Raw genomic sequence first — 27357 nt, 5'->3', positions numbered from 1 at the left:
TCCTCCCAGACGTGAGTCCCCCCCTGTTCACAACAGGGAGGAAAACAGAGTGGGGGTAGCAAGGGAAGAGAAAGGGCACTGTGTTTTCCACGGGCTGGCTTCCTGATTTGGGGGCCCATTTTTGTTTAGAATTTGACTTACTTAAGTAAGTTCAGTAAGTTCTCAGTTCAATATTCTGGTGCATGAGGAAAGCAGTAGCCATGGGGATTTAACACAGCGACTACCATGTCTGCTCCAGGAAGCTCCTCAACAAAACAGGCAAAAATACTTAAATTATATCTACAGAACTGAGAGGACTTCAGAAAAAAGCTCATCAATACCAAAATGGTAACAGAAAAAAAAAATCTAATCCCATACTGCACTGGAAATGAGTCCTGAAAATTGCAGAAACTTGATGGCCTGGGTGGCATGGGTTAGCATTTGGACTAAACACATCAGTTTGGGCAAAGAATATTCCCACATTACACACTAGACAACCTTATTAACTAACAGCACCACTACCCAAAAGTGAGAGAGCCCAGCTCTCACGAGAGGCCCTGTACCAAATACAGATCCTCTAGGAAGACATCTTACTCATTAAACCTGCCTTTTTTATGCCACTTTTGATGAATCCAATTTCTACAGACACAAAGCAACAACTCACGGCTCTTTGCCAACATCAGACAGGACACAGGCCACTAAAGCTGTTGTGGAGGACACGGCCCCACCTTCCCTGCGCCCGAGTTTTGTTTGCTCTCCCTTGTCAGTGCTGGATGGAACCCAGCCTGGACCCATATGCTCACAAACCACCATTTCAGCCGTGTGCCATGCAGGCCAAACCCTGCCACACAGCACTGTTCCCCCAAAAACCACCCAGAGGGCAAAGGATGGAGGACAAGCTTCCCAGAGGCTCAGAGCCTGCTCCCTCTGGCAGGCACTGGAACCTTGCTATGCCAGACTCCCCATGATTACAAAAAAGGGGGGACAAAATGTTAGCATCAAGATGTTAAAAAAAGAAGTCACGGTTTAACACAAGAATGGTAAATAAATCCATGCTTTAATTTACAAAGAAAACTAAGACTGTGCTCTTAATGTCCTTCAGGTGGCACAATCTTTAAGAGCCAGCCACCACAGCAGCAACCGTCCCTCCTTAATGCATGCCTGGTTGTGCTTCTGTTTGGTGAAAAGTTTGGGTCAAAGCCCTCCTAGATTCTTACACCATCTCACATCCCAGTCAGCCTTTGGCTGCCTCAGAGGACTCAGGTCACCCCAAGCCAACACTGCTGCCACAGCCAGGGAGTCCCAAAGCAATAGACACTGAGATACCTCACAAAAGAAGGAAGGAGGTCTACAGTTATCACTTGCCATTAATAATTTAAGGAACAATATCGGACAGCTATTTTTTAGAAGGGCTCTGTTCAGTGTTAAAGGACACAACTTATTTATTGGACCCTTAAAAGGCATCTTATCCATGCTGAATACGTTAACTGATCAGTTTTTCACATTAAGGGTCAGCTCTCTTTTCCTACAGCACACAAAACCAGCTTTTATTAGTTCACATTTTGTACTTTGGAGCCCTCGCCCAGGTTTTTCACCTAGAATCTGACTGTCAAATTATTTGTATTGTAACTAGAATTAAAAAAAAACAAACCAACAAAAAACCCCCACAAAAATAAAACAAAAAACCCCCCCAAACAAACAACACTAATCCCCCCCAATTTTTACCCATTTCTAGCTTTGAAGAAACCCTGTTGATACTCACTTTTCTGACCCATGAACACAAAATAGCACTGTAGCCCTTGTAAAAGAAGGAGATACATTCCCTATGTCCAAACCCTGTTCCACAGACAAATGTGTTATTTGAAACAAAACCAGTCTAAACAATACAGCAAATTAGGAGTTTAAAGCGCTAGATAAACATACTCAGCATGATTAAGTACATTTTATCCTCCAGGAACTCTTCAACTCTTCACTGAAGACCTATCATGCGTATAGCAACCATTCTTCCAGGAAGATGATTAAAAAGAAGCTGCACACCATACTGTCCCTATGATGCAAGTTTTCGTACAGAAAGATATCTGCGTACTTAAAAATTAAAACATTAAATCAAGGAGTAAATTAAGACCCCTGTCATTAAACAGCTGTGTTTTCCAGTACACTTTCAGAATTTTTTCACCGTCCAAAAGCAAGCAGTACTCCCAAAAAAGACTACCCACATGCTATGCTTATGTACTATGTGACACTATGAAAAGTGTTTCAATCTAAAGAAAGTGGACAGTTTTCAAATTAAACAAAAACTTCTGCTTTCAGCCTTCTTACCTAATAAGTAGCCTGGCATTAAGCCAACTGGACCAACAAACTCCAATGCAACTGCCACATATGGGTGAGTTAAAGCAAAACAGTTTTGTAGCAAACCACCGCCTACTGCCTGCAAAGTCATTACTGAATGACTATTCCATATTAAAATCAGCAACTTGCTGAACATAATTAAAAAATATAGGTTGGAAGCAGCATATTAAATCTTAGGGAAACTACTTAAGCAGCAGAATGGAAGCAGTGAAAAAGCACCAACAACTGACAATAAAAAAAATACAGAAAACAATCCCCAATCCATCAGCAATCAATCTCAGTGAGCGTTGCAAAGTGTACCCAAAAGCCTACAGGCCAGATTACACCACCTCTGGGTTCTCTAGGGAGAGCCCTCCCTCTACACTGAAAGTCTGGGCTTAATCCAAGACATCCCACAGAACGAAATGCCACCTCTATTGAGAGTAAACAAGATGGTGAAAATCTGTGCCTGCACAAACAGGATCAACTGCTAACCTGAAACTAAAATCAGAGAGAAAACAAAATATACACCTTGCTCTAAGAAACTGCCAGTTGGAGACATCAGGGTGAGGGATGCTGTTATTAAACCAAGCCATAGCACAAGTCAGGGAGCAGAGATCACTGAAATGTGAGGCGAAGACGTCAGCATCAAAAGGAAAAGGACATTGTGCAACAGGTCTCTGACACCCCATCCTCTGCAGTCCCGTTCTAAAATCTGGGGGGAGAACAGATAACCTGACAACTCATCATCACAGAAATCATAATCTCTTGCTTCAGGGAGAGGTGTGGAATTAAAATAATTCCCTCCTTCGGTGGCTGCCAAGGAACATGACCTACAACTCCACACTAGATAATAACTGAAACAAAGCCAGCATTTATGAAATATTTTTTATCAGTTGGAAGAAACTGTCACTTCGGTCAAGTCAGATTCACCCCTAATTTGTTGATGCCCATTTTCATGCTCCAGCTCACCACAGTACAGATCACACCACGGTTTCACCGACACTCCTCTTGCTGGCAAAACTAGCTGAAGCAGCTCTTGGCCCCACAGCGGTGGGTGCTACTTTGTCCCTGGTGGTGCCACACCGCCAGCAAGCAGCACTGATGTGGTGCAGCATCAGGCCTCTAAGCACCGCCACTTCTGAGGAGGCTGCACGGGAGAAAGGAGAGGGAGTAGGAGTTGGCAGAAGTGTCTTAGGCTGGCTTTTCTTCTGGCACACACAGAGGCAGTGATGTACCCACACCAAGAGGCACAAGCTTCCATGAATGCCATGACCACCTGAAACACGTACAACACCCCTAATGCTGCTGCATTTGAGTTAATCTTAATGAGCAGGCGGTGACATCGGATATTTGCATATGTATTCACAATAGGAGTTTTACTGTGCAATTCTCAAGCTACATTCAAACAATAAATATAATCACAGAGGAGAAAGAGGCAGCTCTGGTTTTGCCCATAGTAACGATGAACCCACAGACAAGCATATGTTGGGAGCAACCACACTGTCCTGCCAGTAAGGGCTTGTATTCACGTTTCACATGCCTCCAGTCACACTGACACCTCTTTTAGTCAGGAGGAGGACAGCATGGACACCATGACATGCCCAGTGAAATGGAGTGACCATGTGCCCAGGCCATCACACCACTTTACACTCTCCCTACCCTGGCAGCACCGCTGTACCACCACAGCTAACACCAGGTTGGCTCCTCCCTAGGTCTTTCTCCTAAAGTTGTAGCACCTGTGTGCCCTAAAAGCCACTGAGATACACAGGTAGCTGAAAGCTCTGGGTCCTTTGTAACATGACAGCTAGCCCACTCCAAGTTGCAGGGCATTCCTGTACATCCCAACACACTGAGGGGTAAAGACTACACCAAGTTCAGCCTGGCCTTTCTGCCTGTGGTACATTACAGATATCAACTACTGACACAGCAATACCACTGTAAAAACCTGCAGCACCTTTTCCCATGGGTTTTCATGCATGTATAACTAGTATGCATAAATAGTTACCCCAAGGGAAAGGGCCCACTTCTTGCTATAGTTAAGGTAGAATGTCCGAGGTATTGCTGGTAGTTGAGAAACCATCACCATACCTGAGTAATCTTTGTAAACAAAATAAGCCTCTTTTTGTAGACTGTCTGGGTACACACTGCTCAGGAAGATGAAAGACAAACAGGTCACACACCTAAAAGAGTTTTAAATACCTGCTTTGGAGACAACTTCAGCACAACACAGAGGTTTAAAAAAAAAAAACAAAAAAAACCCCAAAAACATGTTCCTTATTTACAAAGTACTATGAGACCTTAGGAGCTCCTATACCTTTACCTCAGTTTGTAATTAGGATTCTCTCAGTCACATGTGCACAGGATTATAGATTTCCTTCCCTTCCCCCCCAGTCCCTACCAAAATCAAGTTTCAAGTTTGTGGACCAGATCCAAGGAGCTGGTTTCTATGCATTCCTGAGGGAGAAAGGGCTATAGAAAAGCCTTTTATTTCTGCATGTATTTCCCAGAAGGCCTAACTAATGCAAAAGGAAATGTATCAGGCTTCTTCAATGGGGGGAGGGCAGGAGGGGATTAACATGTTTCATGGGCAGAGTGTGTGCAAGTGGGGAGGGGTGAGCACTTCAGCCTGAGCAATTAAACGCAACTCTTTTGTAAACCTTACTGTAGGATATCTGAAATACCCTTTTCAACAGAAAAACCTACTCGAGTAAACGCCAAAGTAAATTGCACCGAAAAAACAGGCTGTATGTCACAAAAAGCTACTGTGAAGGGGCACACTTGAGATGCATATGTACATCTCTTGAGAATCACCACTGAAGCACATCAGCATCGTGAAGTTAAGGGTATAAATACAGGAGTGCATGTTTCCATTGCAAGTCAGTGTCATCTGCATGAGCAGTTTCACGCAACTGCTTGCAATGGTTTCCTCCTCCTAAAATGATTTTATACATATTTCTCTACAAAGCTTTTCAAGAACTTACCAGGGTTAGTCCCAGGATCAGAAAGACTTAATGGTAAGATTAAAAAAAAAAAAAAAAAAAAAAGGGAAAAGTCAATCAAAAACAGAGCAACTGTTCTCTGTACTAAATAAATAATACAGAAAAATTGAATTAAGACTCTGGCTGCTGAGTCTATTTCACTGCTAAAGTGTACCCTGTAGGCAATGCACCAAGCAGCTTTTGCTCCTCCTTGTATCTCTGGGGACCCAAATCCTGACTCCAACTATCACAGACACTGTCAAGCAGAGCACTACTGCCCCGAGCCTCTCCTGCTCCCCTGGAGGATTGTTTTTTTTTTATTTAAAACATTCCCCTTCCTTTAGCTAGCAAAAGCAGGATTTTAACCAGATATAGGCTGAGTTTGCCGAAGGTACATGTTGCTTTTATTTTCATGAGGAGGAGAGGCAGCAGACCACACAGCTCAAGTTAACAGTTAACATAAACTTACCAACATACAACTACTTTAAAAAGGAGGGTAGTTTTACTGCACTTGCTGGTTCAAAAATTCCTACTCTACCTGTACTTAAAAACTGTTTTCATGTTTAATATAGTATGCAACTATTATAGCTGTCTCTTCACACTAAGTAAAAACAAATTCATTCCTAGAGTTAATCAACATTAATATTAGTTACAGTGTAAACAGCCTAGTATATTTAACTAGTACGCTCAATAGCATAACCACTCATCTTCCTCTCCAACCCTCTCACAGAAAAGTAAAAGCAGCAAAATTATTTGTTTACTTAAAATCAAATAATCAGGTTGATTGTTCTAGGATCATGCTTTTAGGTGGTGGATTACTTAGCATTGTAATTAAAACATTTAGAAATATCAACTGAAAAAAAACCTAGCAAGATTTATTACTGATTTTGCTCAGTCATTTTTCCTATAATCTCATTTTACAGTATTTGAAGATTTTCACTTTTTCAAAACTATATTCTGGAATTTAAACACTACAAATTACAGACATTTATACACCTCTTTGTACACAGAGATCACTATTTCTAACAGTAACCCATTTACTTAGGTGAAAAAACCCCAATATGGAAGCAACTTAAGAGTTTATCAGGTTTATAGGAGAAGGTGATATGGAATAGCTTGGTCGTTCATTTATTAAGGTACTGAAAAGATCCAGCAGCCAGAAACTAATGATCAACGATAAAAAGCGCAGACTCTCACAGGGGAGAGTAATTAAAGACTGGAAATAAGATGACATGGGGGATTTGCAATCATTAGAAACAAAATGAGGAGAGATCCGTTTTCTGCATGGGGAACATGAGAGCAGTGGGCAAGGCTTGGCACAGGATTTCACTCAGTCATTCCAGAGGTCTGTGTTACTCAGGGGTTATGGTAATTTGCTGTTCTTCAGGGAAGCACTGGGTTACTTTTTTCTTCAAGTTATCTTTTCATCTCAGACAAGCTGAAGCTCACCATCCCACCAACCCCTGTCCCAGGCAACAGAAGGGGCACTGAAGGGGCAGGCAGGACATCAGCTGCTGTAAGCCTGGGGTGCTACAAGAAAGCTGACTTCCCAACTCTGTGTCAGGATTTTTCCTAACTTTTACATTTTTTGATAGTTCTACAATGCAGCTCTAGCCACAAAGCTGCAGGAGCAACGAAGGACAGAGCACAGCTGCAGCAGCAGCATGCAAGGCTCTGCAGTGTAACCCCTTCTCAGGGCAGAAACCACTCACCAGCCTCCTGTCACACGTGCTGCTGCCTCAGAAAGAGGGAACCTTCCCATCCCATGCAGTGCTCAGGAAGACTTCATGCGTGTACCTCTGAGAGACACAACAAAGATCCAGGCAGCAATCAGTCTTATGCCTGTTTTGAACACATTTCTCCATTATTCCACCCAGAAACAAACCGAAACAAAACACAAACCCCAAAAAAGTACCCACGCCACAGCAAAAAGCAACAATTCATCATTACAGCACAGATTTCTTTCATTATGAGTCTGCCCAACCCATTACCAAGTTGGAAGCTAAACCCAAGCATCAGTACATTTGTGGAAACGTAATGCCTCATCATTACAAAGCAAAGCTCTACTCAGTCTACTATCTGAAAATTATTTGGAAAAAACTTTCCTATTTCTCTTTGGCTGCATACACATCTTGGCAAAGTCCCACCTAGATTTTAAAAAAAGGTCTCCTTCACAAAGCCACACTCCTTGAAGTCTGCTCTTACTTGCCATGAATCCTTTCAACACAAGTTCTCCATATTAACTCCTTCAACCTTGCACAGCATAATTACACATGTTCTCTCTGCATATTTTTGCATATTTAACTGAGAGATATTTCATGCTAACGCAAAGGAAATGTCTCAGCACACATTTATTTCATATGTTATGGTTACACTGCACTACACCATTTACTTCTCAATTTCTAGATAAACACTAGCATAGTGCAGGTGTACTTCATAAACAGCGATTGCAACAACACATAAAACACAACGTAACTACTCTGACAGAACATCAGCTGAAAGCAATGCAAATGGAACTCCCCAAACTGCACACGGTAATCAAGAGCCTTCGTGAGAAATCCCATTTGAAGAAAAATCTCATTGTAGACCAGGAAAGTGATGACTGTAAAATCAAACAAATGGGAAGGTAAGTTTCAGCCTCAAGACACTGTGAAATCTGCAAGCATGCCAGACCTCAGAAGACTTTCTCTTAAAACCTCACATGGGATCTGAAGCTGTCTGGGATGGTCTGGAGCAAAAGAAAAGCAGCAGTATGTGATGTTTTGCCTCCGTTAGTTAGTAGCAATGTGTTTGGAGGAAGTCTCTTGTCCAAATTATCATTATCGACCAAGGCATTTGTGCTCCCACTGTTACTACTCTGATGTAGCCACACGGGCTGAAGGGTTATTGAAAAGATGCTAGCAGAACTGGATATCATCTGCCAAACTGAAGTCAACAGCAAGTACCAGCTCAACTAAGGATATTTCCTCCCTCACCAATCCTTCTCTTCATGAGACTACAATTCTCAAGCAGAGCAGGACCACTGATCTAATGCCTGGTGTGGAAGTGCTACTCTTGACAGACTTAAACATACTCCCCCCTCTCCATGAGCCTTGTATGTCTTGAGCCTCTGAAGGCATGGGTTGTCCCTTCAGGAAGCAATGAATCTCCACCACCTAGAAAAATGGACAAAATATAATCAGTCGGCAGGCACTGAGCTCAAGCAGCCTCCCTTCTCCATTCTTGACTACTTCCTAAAATATTTCATCTGCTTCTGTCACCCACGAATCCAAATCAAGAAGGCAGGTCCTATAATAAGAGCAGTGAATACTCCTGAGCTTGTAACTAGTAGCTTCTCAAACCAAAGAAACAGGTATAACCTGTTTTTACTTCCCCATGTTCCTCATGCATCCTCAGAATAACATCTGAACTTCAAGTAAACAGGGCCCTTCAGGATTCTGACCTTCACTAGATTTCCAGACAAGAAAATTTGTATTTACATGATTAATAATGTAATTACTATAATTACTTATAATAATATATTAGTATATATGTGTTAGGTACTATAATATATATTAATACAGAGATATAATTACTTATATGTATTAAAATCTTTAGAAAGGCACAGACTTCTTTCATTGACTGATGCCTTTAAAGTTTAAAGCAACATTTAATATAAAAGGAGAAAATGTAAGAGGCATGAAAATTGGGTTATGCACTCACTTTAGTCTTTCACACAAATTTGAGCACTTCACTCTGTTGAGCTTTTCGAAAATTTTCCTCCCAGTTGTAAAATTCAAACTGTAGATTCATGTTGTCCATGTAACCTAATTTCATGGTCACAAGGCTCTGGAATTCTGCTCTACACACCCCCAGTCTGGTCCTTGGTCGGGCTGTGGAAGCAGCCGGACTAACCCCAAACATTTGTGATTCCTTCAAAAGAGATCACTACTTTCACAGCAGTTTCTGTGGACTTCATTTTACACTGATGAAGGCGAACTGCAAGCAGCAACAACCAGAACAACAAGCAGCTACTTTGTTCGTGCAATAAAACCATGTGAAACTGCCAGCATCATTCTGAGTTGCTGAAATTGCCAAGTTTTACTGCACTGTGTTAAACAGCTGGGCTACAAAGCAAAGTCACAAAACTGATCGTTGGTATTTCCCTCTTCCATTCACCCTTCCTCACAGCAGATGCCAACCACTCAGTTAGCCACATTTCATTAAAAGTAAAACATGCAGTCATCTGATGCAAATATGGTAACCGGAAACCTCTCACTGTTTTAACCATTTAGTCCTTGACAGAGTGAGGAAGGAAACCTGAACACTGCCCACTTCAAACCTGCAACTACACTTCTCCAACTGACATTTACAGCACAACTTTTGCCACTAAAAAGCAGTATTTCTCAGTACACAAACAAAAGCTGCATTATGGAAAAAAATTACTCGGAAAATTCAAGGTTACTCAAGACACCAGTCATATGGCATCTTATTAGATTAATTTAAAAAAAAAAAATTAAAAAAGGGAAAGGAAAAGGAAAAAGCTACGTACCCAGACAGAAAACAGGGAGAGCAAAATACCAACAATCAGAAGTATCATCTCTCTGCTCCCCAAGCAAAGTTACACCATGCCAGGTTTCAGCCATTTCGGAGAAAAGCAGGTCTGTATCACACACATCTCCCATGGCAGATGTAACCATCCTCTCAAACCACTCCAGCTGAGTGCAGAGAAAAGCCATATGCACCCATGAAAACAAACCTCATCTCCCAGCAGCCCCGAAAGCCAAACCAAAACCAAGAAAAGCCTGCTGTGGGGTAAACTGTTTCTGAAGGACCTTCCACCACCAGGCCAAACTCTGCTCTCCTGCCTGCACCCGTCCTGTGCTCACTGCACACTGATCCATGGAAACCATCTCATCAGCCACAACACTTGGCAGGGAAGGCTCCCTTCCCAACAAAGATGGACTTCCTCAAGAGAAGATCTCTCAAGGTACCCAATTCTTTGTGTGTGCCATGGTCTCACTGATTGTAAAAAAAACTTTTCTCATCTTGTACCTTACATCAGCTTTTATTTAGTCTATCTGCTGATCTCCCTAGAAAGAAATATATATATACACTTCTTTTTGCAGTAGGAGGGAAAAAGCAATTTCAAGACATCAAGGCTCAGACAGCACTGCATGCCCAACCATGACTAAACAACTCAGTAACAAAGGTTTGCTTCTCAGAATCTGCATTTTTGTCAGTGTGACAGCTTTGGTTTTCCTTCTCTGACCAAATTCAACAAAAAAACCTTATTAAGAATTAACAGGTTCACTCAGACCTTGACTGAAGTAATGAAACTTTCCACCGCAGTAAAATAAAGAAATCTGTTAAATGAACACAAGGTAAATTTCTTCTTAAATTCTTAGCTTCTCAAAATGCTCTCAGATTCCCCTCCCCTTTTGTTTTCTCTGTTTCTTAATAGACAAAGCATCAATGCCATCAAAATTTAACAGCATCCTTTCAGTATTTAACAGATACTTGTTATCAAGATAGCATAGAATATTATTCTGATGTCTTCTAAAAGGCAGATTTTATTCTTGGTTTGCCTTTTGGTTTGCACATATTTGCTAAACAACGCCCTATTGATTTGGGATTTACTTAGAGTGAGTTCTGTTCATTTATTCAAGTGAGCTTTTGTGATGCTCATAACCCAGGCACAGTTAAATCTTAAAAGCACAAACCCAGAACTAGTTATGTAATACATACCACAAGTTTTAATAAAAAGCAAAAGCACTGGCAAGATTTAAAAGCAATAACCAGAAAATGCAATAATGCATTCTAGAAGACAACTGAAATCTGGCCCTGTCATCCCAGCCCCCATTTATTCATCTAACGTCAGCATGCCTTTGGGTAAAAAATACTGATATTAAACTGCCAGTCACTTTTATAAACACATATTATTCTCTATACATTATTACAAATCACTTCAAAGCCTGATGACTTCAAAATAGATCTCAAGATTCAAACTGCAGGTTTGCACACTCACAGAGTAAACAAAGCAGCCAACCCGTTCAGCTACAACTTACACAATACTCACAACATTTTTTTGTGAATTCTTTACATTTAAGCTGTATGGCAATAGAAAACATACAGTACCTATATACGGTGTACCAACAAAATAAAAAAAGACAGCACCCCAGTAAGTCAACATGAAAACAACACCGAGGCACTTACTCAGGCATTGCTGTCTGTGGGAAACTGCACCTATGTGTGCACGTTTGTGTAGTCTCTGTGTTGACCAAGGCTTTCAGAGAGATGATGAAAACCAGTCAGAGAAAGAGATCCCTCTCCAATGTACATATAAACACAAGATCATTTACAAATTAATCTCCACTTAGGTAGTATGACTCACAGTCAGTTTAAGACATCTCAATCTGCTGACTAATTCAAACAGCTTCACTGTTAGTTATGGTGTAATGAAACTGGTCAGTCAGCAGTGAAAACACTATGTAAACCTCTCTCATTTGGAGTCTAGATTACAGAATTTTACAATTTAAGACAATTCTTTCCCACTGCCACTAAATTATTCCCTATTGTGACAACTCATTTTCTAGATGAAGAATCTTTTAATGAGCTTTCAATTTACTCCCCCTAACAAAATATCTAAAAAATTAATTTATTACCTGCAACTCAAGCTGCATGGCTGTTCTCAGAGCTCTATTACAAGAACCACAGCAAAAGGTTGTCTTGAGCACTTGGCAACGGCCTGAATTTTGTCATCAAGTAATGAGTCTGCCACAAAAACAATGACCACATGGCAGCAGCCTGCTGCATATAAATCCCTTTGCTGCTTAAAACTAGATTTTGGATCAATATTAAAACATAACCAAAACAAACCCCCTAATACTATCTGGGAAGAGTAGCAGGAATAAAAAGCATCTGTGTTGCTCTCACTAACAGAATGCAAATTAGCACTAGGTTGTTTCACATTCAAGCAAGTGCAAAAACAAGAATATGAAACAGAGAACACTTAGCTCTGCACACAGTCAGCCCACAAGTGCTAAATGCTTCACCATGTGAATGGGGAAAGCTTTCTAAAGAGAGATTAATACTGAGAAGCAGCAAAAGAAATGTTGCATGCTTTGGGAGTGGGCCCCCTCCCTCTCCAGCCCTGCTTACCCTTTCCTCCCATAGGGCTTCAGTTCTTGGTTAACATCTCTCTGTCTGAAAATAATTGCCTACCTCCTAAAGGCATCCTGGACAGTAACACTCCTTAATCAGCAGGAGGACAGCTGAGTGATGAGGCATTTCCACCTTCTCCCTGGAGTAATCACACCATCTCCAGCAGGCACTACTGCAAGATCAAGAACTAAAATGACTTTAAATGTGGTGCTCTCCCATAATGAGAGCCATATTCCAATAAGGCTGCCCTCCAAAAACCCACTTCTACTACACCAGATGCCTATTAGGACTTAGCTTATCGATACAGCTACTGCCAAGGATCAATTAGTGCAGCCTGCATACAAACCTCAGGGAAAATACACTTGTAGAAATGAACTCAGCAGGTTTGGTATACCTAGATACATAAACACAAGCAATAATCAGCTGCATTACCTTTAAATTTTTTATCACAGTGTGAACACGGTAACAAGCAGCAGTAGGTTTGCAAGTTCTAATGCCATGGCATAGGAAGGATATCAGTAGAATTAAGATTTACAAAATGGGGTGAATTCTCTCCACGAATATCTTAGAAAACAAAACTAGGTATCTATTTCTCAATAAATTGGAGAGATTGAGAGAAAAAACAGGCTCATAGGCTTTGTTAATACACTTGCAGTGGGTGTACCAAGAAGGCAATGTGTGAATCAGAATAATACAAATTTTGGCTTTCACCAGATCAGTAACATGCTGTAGTTTCAGTTCCAGAATGAAACATCAGCATCTAGAAACTGCATGGATGTGTTTCTTCAGAGTAAGTCACCTTTTCTTCCTCACATCAGGCATTCACTTAAGAAAATCTAGACACGATCCTTTTTCCCAGAGACACCAAAATCATCTTTTCTATGAGAACACTTACATCCCATAATTCTTTTTATCCAGTTTTCTATCCTTCCCAACTCTGCCCCCTTTCCCAACCATCCAACCTTGAAGTCCACAGCACACAGCTCATACCTATGGCTGATACTCTTATTCCCTGCCCCACACTCATTTAATTTTGCAGGTTATCCAATAAAAAAAAAAAACAGCTTTCCCTCCTCCCCCCCACCCCAGCATTTGGGATCCACATCTGCAGAATGATTTAGAAAAACTCACAGGAAATAATTTTCACACAGAACAGACAAAAGGCAAAGTTCAGTGACTGGATGCAGCAGGCTCACTCAAGTTATCTCCCAAATCCAGCTCATCCTCCTTCCTGAAGGCTCACTTTCTTCTAGTTTCAAACTATGCTATAAACTTCAAGGAAGTGACCACTTCTCTCACTGGTGTTTATATACCGTAAACTCTTAACACACCAAAGCCCTGCCTGACTGGGGCCCTCAAATGCCACCAGAACACAATAGCCCTGGTAGTACCATAAACCCATCAATTACACTTGAGTCCAGAGCCTCCAGATTTTTGCAGGAAATGGAAATCATTAAATGTGAAAGTGAGACACACTGTCCTTTCGCAACACTCCAGTCTCTCTTCTCCACACAAAGGGAACTACCTAATTTGGTTATATCAGACACGGTTTGATTGTTGAGATGAAAGTTTCAGGAGCCTCCACAATCACTTCCACCGCCTCTCAAAGAATCAGTTAAATATCAGCTTGCTTTTTTCTCTCCTTCCTGAACAGTTTTTAAAGCTCACATTTTCATCAACTATAGAAGATCAAACTGCTCTTGCTTCATGCCACATTACAGTAACAGAAACACTTAACCCTTTTCACACAAACTCAGAAGAACAAATACAATCAAGAATTAAAATTAAAGCAATAAGTGTTGAAAATGGAGAAAGCAATCCCTGCTTTGGGAGATCTGGGAAAAAAAAAAAAAAAAGAAGCACTTTATATCCTTAAAATGATCAAGGCACGTTGAGAAACTTGAAAAAACATGGCAGCAATGTAAGCAGATACAGAAACCTTGAGTAAAAAAATGTTTTGCCAGGTATTTAAAGCACTCAAGCCCAGAACTTATTTCTTCACACAGAGCCTAGACAGGGAAGGGGAAGTGCTACTGAAAAGCTCAGGTTTTCAACAGTTTCCTGTTCATACTAGAATACTTCCTTGATTAATTAATGTATTCCTGTATGATGCACATCCACACAACCCCCGTGTACAAAGACAGCCCTCACACGACAGGCTCTAAACCTCACCAGCACATTCTCAGCTCTGCAGATGGCCACAACAAGCAGCAAAAAGCTTCATTACTGACCCCCACTAACACATTCTCTCCCCCTTTAGCAGTTTCAGAGTCAGGTTATTCCACACACCTCTCAGAGATGTAAAAGCCTGAGTAGCTGACCTCAGGCTCTGGACCAGATCACTCTGTCCTCCTGCCAAAGAGCTGAGCAGGGGGTCACAGCCAAAGTCCAGGCACATGCCACCATTGCCACAGCACACCCAATTCCACCTGCCACAAAGCCCAGCGCCAGAACAGGCACTTTATTCCTGTGAGCAGTCCTCTGGCTGACAGCTGGGCTGAGACACAGCCTCTCAACTAAATGAGACACGTTTTGCTGCGCATTTTATGAAATGCCAGCAGCTTTCACCCTCCCAACCCCTGCCTCTGCCACAAACCCAAGCACTGAAAGCACTAACATAAATACATGGGTTTTAAGGATCGTCAGGCAAACTTGGTAAGTCACAACAAAGCCCAAGAAAAGAGATCACCACGCTGCTGCTGGTTCTGTCCTGAATATCCTGAACATGGCATGCGTTGCCTCTCGTTCTATACACTTAACCCTTTGGCACACATCCCACTGTTGGTTCAGCGTGATGAGTCTGGAAAATCTGTGCCAATGTTACACATCATTTGCAAACACAACAGACAGCTATGTGTACATTTGTTGCACACAACAGCACTAGGAATTTCAGGCAACTACAAAGCAAGCTTTATATACAATACTTCTTTGTCCTACGTGCTAGAAATGCTATATATATATAACCTGATTTACGTAAGCTAGTAACTAAAAATAACAAAAATACCAACTTTACTCTACCTATGTAACTGTCTATGCAGTTTGAGATCAAAATTTAGATTAAAACAATTTCTAAGCAGCTTGGTATTGAAATTTAGACTAAAGTGATTTTCATTTTAATGAAGCATGAATTCTAAGTCCCATGAAATACACTTGTCTTTAAAAGCAAGGTATCAACTATGTTTTTAAGAACTGCTTTGAAGTAAAGGAAATGAAACATCAAGAATTAAAAACTAAATTGACTTTTAGCTACAGTTTTTCTCTTTGAGTGAAGAGCAATAATCACTCATTTTTATTACGGTTTTGGACTTCACATTCCTATACTCAGGATGATTCAGGAAATGATGAGGTTGTTTTTTTCCAGTACAGGCAGTACCCACCTGACATTGTTCTGGCTCACAACAGTACAAACAGTTCCATCAATACGTTTTCAAAAAATGACTTGCTGAAACAAACACAGTGCTTCAAAACTGTGTTTTCTCTCTCTGAATGCTGAAATTGATAGGCATCATTACTGTTCATATCTCAGCAATAAATTTTTTTTCTTGTTTCCCACAGGAATCTTAATATATGGCAGCTTTAGATTGTATGGCCTATAAAATGCTTATGGGTTTTACTGTCAATATTTGATTAATTTTAAGCCTAAACAAAGGTTCTTCTGCCTGTGAACGGAAGGCACACTCAGAGGTGGCAAAAAAAAGTAACAGCATATTGCCTGAGTAACCAAATATATAATCTCAACTACATTTACAATTTTCAAGTCTTAAATCTCAAGGCTTGAACATCTTGAACTCTGCAACCACAAAGGATTTTCAACATCACAGGAAGGGTCTCAAAAGAGCCTGCTGAAGTCACTTGATCACATCTGAACAAGTTCTGAAGTCATGGCAGCACTCCTGCATGGACATCTAACCAAACATTTTAATGGTGCTGCTGCCTGTAATGGAAGTACTACACTGAAAATCCACACTGCTCTTCTCAGTGAGACCACTAAAACATTTTTCAGAAGCCAACATAAAAGCCTGCAAATTCTGAACAAAGGCTACTGTATTATCTTCTACATATATATCTATTCCAGAAGAGCATTATCCAGACAGACACTTCAGGATTTGGATGAACTGTTCACCAAGGCTGCCCAAACACCACAGTCTGAACACACGAGTTCAGAGCTACCACAGCATCATTCCAGCCAGAGGCACATGTCTGGATCATCAGAGTCTGTCTTGCATTCTGTGTACCCATCTTCAAACTCCAACATGTGCTTTCAATATTCCTAATTTTTGACTACTTGGTTCCCCACCTCTACACATCTCTATCTGCCTTTTAGGCAGTTTCAGTTCATGTTATTTATTTGGACCTTCCTTGTTTTTATTCTCTTTTGATGGAACAGGACATAAACCCTTACAAAGCTTGCAAACAACTCTTCAGTACCCTAAAACAGGGGTTAGAATCTTGGCTGTAACTGATAGAGAAGCTAATAAATTATGTTTCCTACTCTTAAGCATTACACCACTCCACTCTTTGCACCATACAACAGCTATGGGAATGCTCTCCTGCCCCAGAGCAGCAGCTGACAAAACCAGTACAACTTTGCTTCTCTGGTGATAACCACTAGAACAAGACCACCCTAGAGAGAAGGTGTTTGTGACTTTGGTGTTTTACTGACAGCAGTCTTCCATCAGAAGAAAAATGACCACACTCTTCATGGGTGTAACTGTACACACTTGCATGATGTCTTTGTGTTCAGGTGGTAAGGCAACTTGGTCCAACAGTTACTTCAGCCTTAAAATCCAACTGTTTAACTCTGGTTAAAGCTCAAAGTTGCCAAAACAATGCTTCCTCCTCTGACTATTAAAAAAAAAAAAAAAAAGAAAAAAGAAACAACCCACACCAATTAGTGCTAAACCTCACCTTTCTGATTCATGAAAGTTGAGGGAAATGCTGTAACTATGTCCTCAAGTCCATTTGACATACAATCCTGTATGATCAGGGTGACGTATTTTCTGCTGCTTTTATTTAGATCCCAAGCAGACAACAGTTATATCTTATCAATATCCATGCCTAGCCTTCCCTCCAAGTTTTCTTTTTCTTTTCTTTCTCTTTTATAAAGGAGAACATCCTTCTAAATATCCCAGCATCACGAACTTCCCAGTCCTGTTTGCACAGTCACTACAAACTTGGCCCAGTAACCAACTCGGGCTTTCAGTACCAAAAACTTCCTCAAGAAATGTTAAAGGTTTGCACATGAGCAGCATAAAGGGTACTTCATGGTCAAGGCAGAAGCAGCACATAAGGCTACTACTGACCATAAAGTGCACTCCAGCCTTAGCAATTCAGATGGAACAACAGGTCTGCAGAACTCCCTGTTTTGGCAGCTGTAGCCAACCCTGTTCATTTCAACTATCAATCACCAACCATGAGGGCTTAGAAGTATCTACACACCTCTTCCTTCTTAAAGAAGAGAAATGACAACAAAATACTGAAGAAGCTCCATATGTAGTTCCAGTCATGGCCAGCCACTTCTGCCTTCCCCTGCAGTCTGTACTGACCAGTCCAAAGCAAAACCCAACTTTAGCTATCCAAAGCAAATGCACAGAAGAAACACAGTTTTATTTCTTCCCTCTTCAGAGGCCCCTCACTGCACTAGTCCTGATATTATAGCTCAACTCTTGGTAGCACAAACATGAAATCCACAAGCCATTCAGTATTTCTCCCCAAGGGACTATGCAAGGAAAGTGACGGGTGGCAAAATTCCACTGCTCTTCAGCAGCAACAAATTCCCAGGAAACGCTACATGGTGCATCTGAGCCTTACCCAGGAGAACACTGGACCTGAACAGAGAGTAATCCTTTCACAATACTGCTACCTGGCCGCCGCTGCACGAAGAAAAGAACAGGCAGGTGGGTAGAGGAGGGAGAGACGTGAAGGTACACCAAGCATAAACATGCCCTTCCACACAGCTTGCAAGCCGACAGCAAGTTTCTGCAGGAACAGCTTGCTCTCGCCACGAGCATAAGGCTCCTGTGCATCAGACATTATACTGCTTCAGAAACTAAGATTTAGGGTACATCTCACGTTCCCCGTCTTTGAAAATAAGTCTTATTCAACAGAAAATTAAGGTTTGGGGTTTTTTTTTTTCCTTCAAACCCTTTTATCAGAGACCCAAATCTCCTCATGTAACAGACTTCAGGTATAATTTTGGTACAAAATATACTAATATAAATAGATAGCAACTAAATTGGTGGAATGATGCTAGTGCAGCTATGATCAAAGTCAGATGGCCATCTCCAGAACATCACATTTGTCCCCAAACGTCACCTTGAAACCTAGCAGATGGGGAAAGGACAGCTGCACTCCTTATAAAATCTCCATACTCCAAGGAACGTAAGACACGGATATGGTTAAAGTAAATGATCTAGTTAAAGCTTTACGTTTGTAACTTTTAAAAGGTTTTCCCCTCCTTTTTGTATCCTTAATCAATGTGTAAGGGATGGCCGTTGTCATGGAAATATGCAGGCCAACATCCCCCTGTGGGAACCTCAAAGCTCCCTTCACTGCTGGGGTGCCATGTAATGACAGGGTCACATTAGCACCTTTGACTCCCAAAGCCCATTTATGTGCATAGAAATTAGCACAGCTGACTCCACTCACCTTCCACAGACAAACAGCAACTACTCCTGCTCAACAAAATTTTTTTCTGCTCTTGCCCATTCCCCAGGATGTGCTCCCAGATCTGTTTCAGCACCATCTTTCACACTGCAGCAAACTGATCTTCAGTGTGCACAGCCTGCTCAGCAAACACTAAGCAGAAACCTGAGAGTGCAGAGGCCATCAAGATGCTTCACCTGATCAAGAGCGTCATTTCATAATCTCTTGAGAAATTTCTTTTTGCAAAGAAATTTGTGTACAGTAAATCTCCATCCTATTCCAGGAAGATGAAGGCATAGCTATGAGGAAGAACAGAGGCAGACATGCAGCAACAGGAACTAAACTCTCATAAAAGCCAACCATTAGAGAACAGAAGACAGACTCTGAATAATGGTTACTTTTTTCCCTGCTGGCTGTCAGTACTAAAGCAGGAAAAAATGTTCCTAACAAACCTCAGCAGAATTCCTGAATATCAGCATGTACCATTTGATCCACAATCAATTCATGCACACAGAAGGCTTGTCTTAACACAGATGCAAGATGATGCTTTTTTTATCTTAAATCAATTCCAAACAGGCAAATTTAACCATTTGAGAATGTCTTCTTATCAGCATCTTAATACTGTGAGCAAATACATGCATTTAATTTATGCAGTTGTGTGCTTGTATGAAATAGAGATTTGTGTCTCACCCCCTTTGACATCGCAATAATAAATCCCTTAAACACATAAAAGATAAGATTCCAGATGCATTTAGAGTCAATTTATTTGCATATTTGAGGACGGAAACTATTCCAATAGTGTCCACCCTCGTTGGAAATGGTTAGTCAAATATTTTAAATTACTAATATATTGTGAATGTATACACATGGGTTGGTTCCTTTATTTTTAATTCTTTGGAGAGAGAAAACTGCAGGGAGAGGAAAGCTCTTAAGCCTACAGAAAGGTCTGTCTTATATATTTATCGTACAATCCCTCACAACTAATCCCAGTGCAAAAGAACTGAAATGAAAAGGCCATCCTATGTCTCACTTACCTAGAAGATAATCAGGATGACCTTTCAAGGCAGTTTATTTGCTGAGTAAAATCTAGTCTGATTCAACTGAATAGTAAATCTGTTTCCAATAGGGCCAAGAATCTAAACATTTAACTGCAGATTTTGAACAATCCCGACAATCTCAAAAAGAAAAAGGCAGTTGTTCTCTCATTTAAGCAAGACTGTATTTTAACAGCAAAGAAAAATTTAATTCTTACTTCTTAGCAAAATATAGATACTTTTTAGTGCCTTTGCAGGGGCTTTTTGTTGTTGTTTCAGTTTCTTGGCGGGGGAGTATTACTTCTATCAAAGGTACTTATTTCCTTTACACCTACAGATCTGATGGAAGACAAATGGTTCTGATTTCTGACAAAGGGACCCTTCAGGTAGGGTACATCTACAGCCAAATACAGATGGGGATCTGTGTGGGCATACGTATGCACCCCCAGCAAATCCTTAGTAATTTTATGCAATTGCTCAGTGGAAACAGGAATGCCTAATTTCTTGCCTCTGGCCATTGTACGCACTTTTTGCGAAAAGTAACAACAAATATGTGGGAGAGGAAAAAAGCTTTGAGCACAGCATTGCTCCAGCACACTTCTGTATTTGAAATGGCCAACTAGAGCATCACTGCCCTGTTACTACTACTGCAATTTTTTTTTTTTTCGAGTTTTCTTTAGGGTTGAGAATCTTTTTGTTGGTTTGTTTGTCTGGGATTTTTTTTTTCCTTTGAGAGGGGGGGGTGTTGGGGTTTTTTGTTGTTGTTGGCGTGTTTTTTTGTTTTTGTTTGGTTGTTTGGGGCTTTTTTTTCACTTGTTTTTGAGAGAGGTCAGGACAGTATGCTTGTGCAGGGTCCCTGTCCTACAGGTATATCCTCACCCTCAGCTATACTCTACCCACACAAACATGCTGGCAAGGTCAGGGCCCTGATTATGAACTTCTGTGTGCAGACCACTCCTCTGTTTTTAAATGCTTTGCACACAATTCTTTCCATACTCAAATTAATTACAGACTTACACACAGCAGTATTTCACAGCCCACACTGCAATGTCTGGTAAGAATTACAGTCTGCCAAGAATGTCTAAGATTGGGCTTAGAGAGAAAGGTGATAAATATTTTATAAGATCAGGTTGAGAGAATATTGATTGTCCCAAAGCCTGCCACTATATTTGGTCAAATGATCAGTACAGCCTCTTTCCACAAACTCTGTCTTCCTTACATCCTCAGGCAACCAAGAGGAATCTCATATGGTTTCACTGAACAGCCACATGTTCTGCTTGCATTAACTAGGATTTCATTCCTTAAATGTGATTTAATAAATGTCTTCTGAACGAATTTAGAGCATTATGAGATGATGTAAAAGCACAGAGAAGGGTATCTGTAAAATATCATATTGATATACATTCTCTCTAGACAGTGTTAGTCCAGCAAACAAACCAGTGTCACCCATGTGCATATGACAGTCCCAAACAACACACAGCACAGCCAGTTTAATCTCTCCTGCTATAACAAGAGATGACCTGCAAACCAAAGATGTGAAGTAATGCATCTTACAGAGATAAATTACCAAATTCAGTGTGTCCTCACACAAGCTTTGACCAGCCTTTACCACTATAAGCAATACAAGAGACAGCTCCTTTTGAAGTATTTCAAATTTACAAGTTTGACCACAACAAACCTAACCAAAGCCAAGTACAACTTTTGTTACCTAAATTAAGACACGGATTCAGTGTGCACTTTGTGTTTTAAAAAGTCTATATTGCTCCATTCTCTCCAGAACACATCCAAATTGCATGGAGGGAGAATTCAAATACAAAGGCTTGCACATCTCTAGGTCTCTTCCCTACATCCTGCATTGTTTTTCCAGTAACAAACAAACTGAACTCATTATCTCGTTCAGTGGAAATGAGAACAAAGACATTCTATAAAAACAAAAAGCCTCCATGTTTCCACGCATCTCTCTGTATGTACAATGACAATGTGCATACAGTATTATTTATTAAAAAAAAAAATAAAGCGCAAATGAGCATATACAAACAATTATTTGGGGCAAGAAGAATGTCTGCTTTATATTGGGAGAAGGAGGAGAACTGAGCAGAAACACAGTTAAAGCCTGCCCTTGAAAACCGCTCTTGAACAAAGCAAGAACCATAATCACATTTCATGCATTTTTTCCCCTACTCTGCCATTTGCAATGCATGCAAATCTGTGTGGACCTGGACGTTTTATTCTAGCACAGAGGAACACCAGACTTCCCACTCTGCCTCACTGAGGTTCTGTCAGACCTGCTTTAGCTTCGGCGTCTCTGCTGAACGCCAGCAAAGAGCTAACCAAGTCTGCAGAAGTTTCTGCTCTTCTGCCTGCTTTCCCAGAAGAACTGCCCATCTCCCTAAAAATTCCCCTGCTTTGCATGTCTCCCAGATGAGTAATCAGATGCGCTGACAAAGTCACGATTTCCCAGTCACTTCCACGTCCGTGCTCCACCCCCTACACATCTGCTCAGCATGCACAATCCTGCACAGAAAACACAACCAAGTTCCTCATAAGAGAAAGGGAACTTGCCTGCCCTTGCAATGAGGCCAACAGGTACTAATTTTGCAGCAGTGTTCAATCCTCTTTGGCCTGCCTCATATATAGGCTAATACTAATTTTTTAAGAGGATCAGTGTAGAAAATGCCTGGTGGATTATGTGCTCACTGTTGTACATGAACAGAGAGAAAAAGAAACAGGTGGAAGAACAGGCAAAGACAAGAAACTGGGTACACTACTTCTAGATTACCAACAAACTTATTCTAAACTTGATACATGGGCTTCAATCAACTTTATTTATCATCTTTAGAAAAGTTCCTTATCTGCTTAGATCTACAGTCCAGGTTTTTATTATTTTTCCATCTGTTTTGTTTCCCTCTCAGGCCACAAAAATTGGCATGTAAGAACATTCTCTTGAAGTAAAGGCTGCAGTTCAGTGCTTTAAAACACTTACTTGTCAAAAATCTCAGAGTTACAGAACTACAAACAACATCCACGCCTCTCGTTCAAAAGTCTTTTATTCTCTTCCACCCCATTATTAAAAAAAAAAAAAAAAAAACAAACCAACAAAAAACCACTAACTGTACCAAAAATAAGTTTTTCCTTATTTATTCATGCCGTTTTCAGAGATGTAGAGCACACCACACTTCCTACTGCAAGCACTAAGCTTCCTCATAGTGAAGGCAAGCTGCAGCAGCACCCCTAGAAAGCTAAACAGCCCTTTGCATTCCTGGTATTTTAGAGGCAGATAAAAGACAGAACATAAAAGCTTTTTGGCCAGAATACAATTAATGCAAGACCTCATTAATCCAGTTCTGGATAGCAAGATCTGTAACTTCCCCACCATCCAAGATGATGGCACAGATCAGTCTGAAATATGAGGTGCTACTCTTTGTAGCTGAAGAGTTGTGGTAGAAGAAAAAGTCATTTCTGTTCCTTTCACTAATTCATCCAAGACACAAAGACAAAACCCTCATATCACAAGGAAAACAATTAAAACGCTTTCCACACCTAGTCTGCACAGCTACATCAACTCAAAGGTGAGTTAACTCTCCAAATGGAAGCTGCAGCAGCAGCAGCCTTTCGGCATTCACAAGCTCCTCGTGGCACAGCAACTCTACAGCCATTTCAATTTCCCAAAACTTGAGACACAAGTAACATAAGTGGGACATTCCTCATTCTTTTCAATGCATCTCTTCTACCTATCTACCTAGACACTCAAGCACAGGACTATGCAAAGCCAGATGAAGAAGGCCTTATAAAAGGCTGCTATTATCATCAGAGAAATGACTAGTTAGACAGAAGGAGGGCGAAAGCTTCAGAGAAAGAAGAATCAAATAAAAAGCCAAAAGTACTTCCCACCTCCTTGTTTATTATGCAACTTCCCAACTGGGCATACCTTTCTTCAGCTGACTAAACACGGCATACAGGAGCTAAGTACAAGGCACAACAAAAAACAACCTCCCTAAAGTGTTTAATACTAACGTAATAATGAAAATCTGAATTCTCACTTTAAATTTCCAACACGGTAATTTATATACATATGTGGGGGAGAAAAAAAAAAAGAGGAACTTCTAATGGATAACTCAGAGAAGTTAAAGGCCTGCTTTGCTTCTTCTTGTTGTCACCTTAAAATCTCCAACTTCATTGCCACATGCCACCCAGAAAAAAATTCAATGATTTTTTCTGAAACTAAAGCATTGTGAAAAATTCTCTTAGTCATGTCTATAGTCAATTAAACCTCAGTTTACTAAGTAGCAGAGTAGATCAGCAACCACTCATGAAAAACACTTTCATGGTAATGTACCTTCAGAAACTACTTTTCAACTTATTTAAATCACACAATATGAATCCAACAAGATCCAACATTTCAAAGCACTGAAGTCTTGTAAGAAACGTTAGTCAACCTTGGCAATTATTTCAAGTTACCATTGCACAGCAAAAACTGGGATAAAAAACTTCACCTCTGAATATTCAGCATAAATACTTTATTTTCTTATTATCTACAAAATCCCTATTGCAACAACTGTGGCTTAGATTCCATTTTCCCTGGAGAAAATCATAACTAAAGCAAAAAAACTGGCAGAGTTCCAAAATAGCATAACTATGACAGAAATGCTCCAAGATTTTATTTCCATTGATTTAGAGTCCCACTTTGGAAAGTCATCCTTAAAATCAGACTACGGCACAACGATCTACTGACTTACCCAACACCTTCTGCAAACCAGGTGGCATATGCAAGCATTACATCTAATGCTAGCAGGCCAGACCAGAAGTCAATTTTGACATGACTTCACTGTAAAAAAACATCTAAGACAATGTATTTTAACAACAGAATGTTCCTTCAACACACACCTCTCCAAGCCAGTTGGTAGAGAGGGTGAGAGTCCACCCAAGAGAGAGCACAGAGCAGTCTCCAACTCCAGCCAAGTGGCCCTGGGCAGATGACAGATCCTCTCCAGCTCCTCCCCAGTAAGAGGCTGCATGAAGCAGGTAACTCTCAAGCTCAGCTGCCCAGGAGAGAGGCCAACAAGGGAAGCATCAGAGCATCCAGAACAACTCCCCTCCTTGCAGGACCTCTAAGTGGTGTAAAGACAAACATTTTGGCATGGTACTGCTGTACTCATGAGAGCAGGTTAACAAAAGGTTATCAGGTTTATACAGGGACAGGAGGAGAAGGGACTGAATCATAATATACCAGCAAAGAGATGGCAACACAGCATATTAAATGAAGTCTGTGGGCACACCTCTACTTACAGTGTACATAAAAACCTATGAATCAGTGTTCTAGTTTTGAAATAGATCCATTCACATCAAACGCTTCATTTGCTGTGGAAGTAGTGACCACCCTATAATGGCTTTCATTTAAAAAAAAAAAAAAAAAAGAATTAAAAAGCTAGCTGTAGACCTATTTCAGTAGGTATGAACGCAAGCAGCTTTTGTCAGCAGATTCTACAGCAATCCCTGACCATCACAAAGAGTACATAAAGTAATTGCTTCAGGAGAGGGGGGGTGGGACGGTGAAATGCTTCCTCTCCAGGCCAAGAGATCCTAGTATAGCCAGGCTTCATCTGTCAATCCAGCTCCACATTTACAAAGCTTTTTGTTTTTGTTTGTTTTTCTTTTAAGAAGATACACCTTCCCTTACCACTCATTTGCTTCCAGTGGAAAAGTCACCTGTACCCCACCTCAGCTACAGGAAAGAATTATGAGTGCCCACCCATACACAGCCTGCTCACCCCAGGCGGCACACTGTGCCAACACTTCTCCCTGCACAGCAGGGAATGTTTCACCCCCCATGGGCTACTCGGTTCTCTCTCCTACAATGCCCCGTTCTAACTCAAGTTTGTAAACGACACTCCCACTCCTGCACGGCCTCCACATTTGCCATCCGAGCAGCCAGCACGGCTTCCTTTAGGCGCACCTGCGTAACCGCCTGAGCTCGCACTCTTTCTAATAAAAGCAGTCATTAAACAGTTCTCTAACAAAACCTTCACACAGGTATCCAAAAGGGAGTAACAGATTAGTAGCTATTTCTGAGCCTGATGGGCATAAAGCAGGCAACAGCCTACCGATAATTAGAGCAGGAATTTTTTTTTTTTTTAAGAGGCTTTACAACTACATTGATTTCCAGAGACTACTAGAAATACTTGGATGTCATAGACTTTAAAGTGATGTTTCACGTTTTTCAGCCGAAGTAACAACTCCCCGCAAGAGGTACACGATAATAAAGACATGAATGAAGACAGGAAAAGGCTTCGGCATTAAATGAAAGAGCAGACTTGAAAAAGCCCTTCAACCTGCAGATCCCATCAGGTCCCCTCCCACGCCAAGGCAGGAGCAAGCTCCTGCTCCCCTCCCTGCTAAAGGCAGTCACGTCACAGAAACGAGCTGCAACAATGAAGTTACCACCGCTGCATTCATCCACTCAGTCCTTCTCCCTTCAATGCCGACGATGCGTAGTTTTGTATACGCGGAAAACATCATCCAACAGCCCACACCTCCGGGAGCCGGCGAAGACACCCCCTCAGAATTAGATCAAGGGCAAATGGGGACAGCAAACTCTCGCTTCACCCGTACCTTGCAAACTGGGCACCTCCGCGGAGACCTGATTTAAACTCTCCTGACAGCTGAAAAATAAAACAGCACACAACAGCCCTTCAGAACACAGGCAGCCGGCCCCCCGGCAGCGAGCGCCCAGCGCGGTGTCCTGCTCTCCGCCGGCAAGAGGCGCGGCGGCGCTTTCCCGGCACGGACAGCGGCCTCCCCGGAGCGCCCGGACGCGCCCCCGGCAACCTGGGCTGCTGCCACTTGGAAACCGACCGCTTTCCCAGCCCCGCGAAAAGCGCCTCGCCTCCGTCCGCACCGCCCCGAGCGCGCCCCGGCCCCGCGGCAGGTGCGGCAGGTGCGGGCAGCGGGCCCGGGGCACGCACCTGGCCGAGCCGCGGCGGGCGGTCGCTGGCGCCGGAGCCAGCGGGACTCGGGGGAGGTGGGAGGAAAAGCAGATTTATAAACCTGGCAGCCCTCGCTCATTTGCTGCCGCGGGAGGCTCCTCCTCTCCGCCTCGCCGCGCCGCGGGTGGGGGCTGCCAGCGCCCGGCGCCCCCCGCCCGCCCCCCGCCCGCCCGGGCCCCCCCAGCCCCGCACCGACCTCGGAGAAGGGCGCAGGCACGGCGGGCACGGCCACACGCTGCCCCAGCGCCCACCGCTCTGGCGCCG

General features: G+C 41.8%; 1 protein-coding gene across 11 annotated transcripts in view; it reads right to left on the bottom strand.

The window, feature by feature from the left end:
- SEMA4D (semaphorin 4D) overlaps positions 1-27311 on the bottom strand; it is a 95775-nt gene extending 68464 nt beyond the window's left edge. For 3 of the 11 annotated variants that reach the window (XM_027653195.1, XM_027653183.1, XM_027653188.1), the window contains exons 1-3: positions 27073-27116; positions 26720-26769; positions 7001-7087 (exon numbers count right to left, since the gene is read on the bottom strand). The gene's annotated coding sequence lies outside the window, so the exon portion shown is untranslated. Of the gene's footprint in view, positions 1-7000; positions 7088-12491; positions 12604-26719; positions 26770-27072; positions 27120-27289 lie in introns of those variants that run through there. The other 8 variants (XM_027653194.1, XM_027653192.1, XM_027653184.1 and 5 more) reach the window with 7 other exon arrangements.
- Positions 27312-27357: the final 46 nt, after the last annotated feature.

Source organism: Corapipo altera, unplaced genomic scaffold (genome assembly GCF_003945725.1).
Source record: "Corapipo altera isolate COAL_440 unplaced genomic scaffold, ASM394572v1 61305, whole genome shotgun sequence".
Taxonomy (NCBI): Eukaryota; Metazoa; Chordata; class Aves; order Passeriformes; family Pipridae; genus Corapipo; species Corapipo altera.
Note: the sequence above shows the minus strand (reverse complement) of the source record. Positions and strands in the feature narration are given on the sequence as shown.